Raw genomic sequence first — 5173 nt, 5'->3', positions numbered from 1 at the left:
TTCTCCTAAAAATTATGAGAACAATTGTAATTATTTCAATATGCAGAGTGAGCTGGAATAGAAAAAATTGAGTTTATCATGGAGCTGAGTATGAACCTTTAAGTTCAAAGATTGTAGGCTTCCGCAGAAGCTAACAATGAAAAGGGGATATGAAATTGTGATAAACTTGTCTCAAAAACCTCTTACATGTGACCAAGTAGAAAATTAGCTTCTGCATTCCCTGCATGATGTGAACCATGAGAGGATGAAGGGACAGATACTGATCACCTAAGCTGAAGTCATGTACTTAGGAAAGATAGCGTTAGTTCTTAGGTCAGAGACTCAAACTTGTTTTTAGTTGACATTTTTTGACCCCATTTCCACTTTTAAAAGACCTATATTTCCAAGCACAGCTGCCCTTACTCCCAATATATACAATTGTGCTTATAATCCCAGTGGAGGTGTGTAAGTCTTTGCACAGGCAAGATAAAAACATGTTACCCACAGAGTTCACATTTATCTGGGCCCAGATGGGGATAGATGGAGCAATCTGAAGGCAGGATTGAGAAGGAAGTAATATCACACTATAATGAGCCTGTATGATCTTCATCTATTTCTTCCTTAGTGACATCCTATTTCCAGGATTCCAGTGTCTGGAGAGTTTGTCCCTTCCCTGATTGTACATTGGCTTGAATAGATCCTTTTAATTCCCCTGACCAGATCAGAAACATCCCACCCATAGCCTTGCTTATCCCAGGCCTCAGGATCCATAGTTGTGGGACTCAACCTCCAATCATTTTGGAGGTAGAATGAACTGACGTCCTCTTGTTTCTATAATAATACACTGAGTGTCTGTCTTGCTTTCTCACCCATGGTAACTTGACTATGTTAATTATCATTGTAAATTCATGCATTGGTTTTCTGGATTGTCATATTTCATCATATCCTTCCTTCCTCCCTTCCTTTCTTCCTCCCTCCCTCCCTTCCCCTCCCCTCTCCTCTCCTCTCCTCTCCTCCCTTCCCCTCCCCTCTCCTCTCCTCCCTTCCCCTCCCCTCCCTTCCCCTGCCCTGTTCTGCCCTGCCCTTCCCTTCCTCTGCCCTGACCTGCCCTCCCCTCTTCTCTCCTCCCTCTTTTCTTTTCCTTCCTTCCTTCCTTCCTTCCTTTCTTTCTTTTTCTTTCTTTCTTTCTTTCTTTCTCTTTCTTTCTTTCTTTCTCTTTCTTCTCTCTTTCTCTCTTTCTTTTTTTCACAGGGTCTCACTTTGTTGCCTTGGCTGGAGTGCATTCTCTCTCTTTTCTTTCTTTCTCTCTTTCCTTCTTTCTTTTCTTTTCTCTTCCTTCCTTCTTTCCTTCACTCTTTCTCTTTCTTTCTCTCTTTCTTTCTTTCTTTGAGTCTCACCCTATTGCCTTGACTGGAGTGCAGTGGCACGATCATAGCTCACTGCAGCCTCAGACTCCTGGACTCAAGTAATCATCCTGTCTCAGCCTTCTGAGTAACTGGAAGTACAGATGTGTGCCACTATGCCTGGCCATATTTCATCATTTCTAATACATGTTGTTTCACTTTTTAAAATTTTATCCTTTAAAATATTTTAACATGTGCCTTATATCAGTGGCATCTTTAGGCAGGTGGCATTTGTGACATGGCTGGCATTAATCATACTTGGTTGTTATACCTCGTGCCATGAGTAGACAACTGCCACCACTTGTGTTTCAGTCAACAAACTATTTTGTTTTGTTGTTGTTCACTTGAAAATGAAGTAAGAGTTCAAGCTTTTGCTGAATACCACCTTCAGCTGGCACCTTCCAATGAGCTTATGAAAGCACCAATATCAAAATATGCAGAAAGTGTGCCAGGAGTTTAGAAGAAAATGCTGAAGATAAAAGTAATGTATTAACATTTAAGACATGCTTCATCACCAATACCCTTCATGTAATAGAGTAGGGGCTCAAACTCAAGCATGTGTCAGAATCACCTGCAGAGTTTGTTAAACACAGATTGTTGGACTCCAACCCAGAGTTTCTGTTTCAGTAAAGATCTGGTGTTGGGCCCAACAATGTGTGTTTCTAACAGGAGTCCAGATGATGCTGATGTCACTTGTCCAAGCATTATATTTGCAGAACCAGTGTCCTAGAGAATGATTTAAAATGAAAATGTTTCTCCATCTGCTAGCTCTTAGGGCAGCATGAAGACAGCTTGACACTGAGGCAGCTTCCAGAGTCAGCTCTCTGGAACTCCCAAGCGAATTTTCCCACTCCCTGGACCATAAAGTTATCTCTTCACCATACTCTATGGACTTTCCTCTTTTTCTCCCCAAGCCTGTGGCCATTTCTTCACATCTCTCCTGGCAGAAGCATTGGCCCTGCAAATATCTTTCAAATCCTGAGCCATATTTGCTTGTTTCTGTTTTTCTTCTCACAGTGATTATTCACAATTCTTGATGTGAATGGGTTGCAGAGGAGGGGGTATCTGGAAGGGTGGGTGAATCCACCTTTGGGATTCATTTGAGAGAGTTCAGTGAACTGAAGAGAAGATTTAATGCAAAAGTCTAAAACAGAAAACAATATATTTTTTTCATTTTTCTACTGCTGCACATCCTTCCCTATTTAATGTGAATTTTTATCTTGGGTTTTCCTCCCCTAGAATTGAGGAACTGGAACTCTGTCTAAATCTATATCTTCTAAATAGTTAATTCCCACATGCTCCAACAGAAGCAATGAATACTCCTCCAACATGTAACAAGTATAAATTTTACTTTAATGAATCAGATGTTTGCAAACAAGGATTTTGCTTTATTTTGCACCTGATATACTTCTCTCGACTTTTGATCCCATCGTCTGAGCCATCCATCTGCTCGGAGCAAGCTAGCCATGCTCTCCCATTTCAGTCGACTCAGTGTAATCCAAAAATATTCCAGCTGAAACTAAGCATTAAGATTGTAGGCGCTATTCAGTGCAAAGCTTCTTTCTCCAGGGTACGTGGTGTCCTTGCATGCCTGCTATGCAAATAGCATAGAAAGCTATGGGAAGGAGCTTTCAGAAAAGACGCAAAGCCAAAGCCCAGCACTGTCCTAGGGCTCTGGTGATGCCCAACTGCAAAGCCTTGATGGTTGCCCCTATTACTGTAGATGGAACTAATTGCTGACTCTGTCATGAGGCATGTTGGATACTCTTAGGACCATCATTTGGGTTCTCCTCAGTAACTACTTGGACATGGTAATCCTGATAAGACATGATTGGGGTTTTTTCACCTCCCCAACTCGCCCCCCCTGCCAACCATGAGCTTTCTACCCATCATAGCTCTATTAATCAGATCTCCCTTCTTGGACAGGTTTTTGTTTGACAACAAACAAAGTCATGCTCTCTAGGAGAAGCTAACACCTGCCCCTACACTGTTTGTGGCCATAGGAATCTTGGGAATTCCTACCTTGCACACATGAGGCAGTCTTTACTTTCTTCCACCTCAATCTGTTACTGCCCACTTTCTGTTGCCCTTCCCTGCTGCCCTCCTGTTCTACCTGGATCTGGGGTTCTGCTAAACAGCATATGCCAGGAGAGAAGCAAATTGTGTATTTAAAATTACCCCTAAGCTTGGGAGAAAATCCACCCACTGTCTCCATTATCAAGATTACCCAGGAGGCCGTGCACTTGATTCTTCCTTTCCTTATGTTTCCAACTCTCATTCCTCCAACTTCTCAGACAAATGTATATAGCCATGGAGTGGGGTAGGGGAATTGTGGGAGGGAGGTGTTGGGTTGGGAGAATTAGAGTCATTTATCTTATTTGTTCACTGTGCCTTGGGGCTTTGGGTAGGGTGTCTGGCTACCAGGAAAAGATGCTTCATTGAATTTAAGAAGTGAAATAATATAAAAATATTTGTTCTCCTCTATACTTTCTCTTTATCTATGAGTGGAAGGGGCCAGCAGGTAGTCTGAAGACTCAAGAAGGGGCATTATTCATTGATACTTCATATTATTTTGTTACCTACTTCATTTTCTGGTGAGCACAAATTTGCAGGAAACACACTTCTCAACTGGGGTTCAACCAAATTTACAACATAATGTTTGAAGCCCTGCCTCTGAGCCAAAGTAAGTTAATTAAGATAATTCATTAGACCAACATTCATTGAGTACTCCAAATATTTATATATATATGGCACTGGCTAGATAATAATACATGGGTGATCATGGTAGGAGTACTGAAGTTGGGCACAGGGTCAAGAAATATTTCTGAGAGGAGGCTGGGTATCAAAATATGAAGACCAGCTGGCCAGCATGTCAAGAGGCCACATGGAATGACACCTTTATATGAGCCAAAATAATAAATGTCCTACTTCAATCATTGTAGTTATAAAACTTCACGATGCCTACTTGTGTCTATGCTTGTCTCTGCTTAAAACACAAGCACCTTGAAGGTGAAGTCCGTGCTTTGCTCTTTGCCAAAATCTCACACCTTACCTGGCACACATCAGATGCATTATGAGAATCAGTAACTTGTTGGAGCATTATTATTATGAATAGAATGCTGAGTAACATTCCAAAAATTATTAAACCCTGAGAATTATTAGACAGAAACAAAATATAATCATTCTTTAACTACTGGTGTAAAAATTGCACTCTTATATCAACCACTCACAGTTGAAATTAAAATGGAATCTCTCTCATAACAATATTAGAAGAAGAAAATTAATGGCTTTGCATTAATGAGCTTCCTGGTTTATTACTTAATAAATTACTGTTAGTTACAAGAAATATTTTAGAAGACTGTAACTGTTAGATACACTATATTCCATGCATATTGATGTCATGTGAAATTATTTTGACTTCCTCTTACAAAAGACAAATGAAAAATCATTTAAAGAATTATAAGGATGCAAAATGCTAGCTCTGGTAGCCTGATGTTTTTATGATTATGTCATATATATCAGAAATAAATCATAGCCATTATATTGTTGCGTCTTGTTAAATTGTATGAAGATTTAATTTAAGGCCAATGTTGATAACATTGTAGATAAATTAACCATGTTCTTTGCATGGATGGTTTTATAGCAGAGACTCAGTGGTGAGGAAGTTAAAATTCTGTTAGAATCTCCATTATAAATTTTCAAAGCTCCTTGTTCTCTGATTGAAATTTAGTAGCAAATCCTAAGACTAGAACTGTCTTACTAATTAAAAGAAATTATTTTACCCTGGTTAA

This window comes from Pongo pygmaeus, chromosome 14 (assembly GCF_028885625.2).
Source record: "Pongo pygmaeus isolate AG05252 chromosome 14, NHGRI_mPonPyg2-v2.0_pri, whole genome shotgun sequence".
Taxonomy (NCBI): Eukaryota; Metazoa; Chordata; class Mammalia; order Primates; family Hominidae; genus Pongo; species Pongo pygmaeus.
This window is presented reverse-complemented; position numbering follows the sequence as displayed.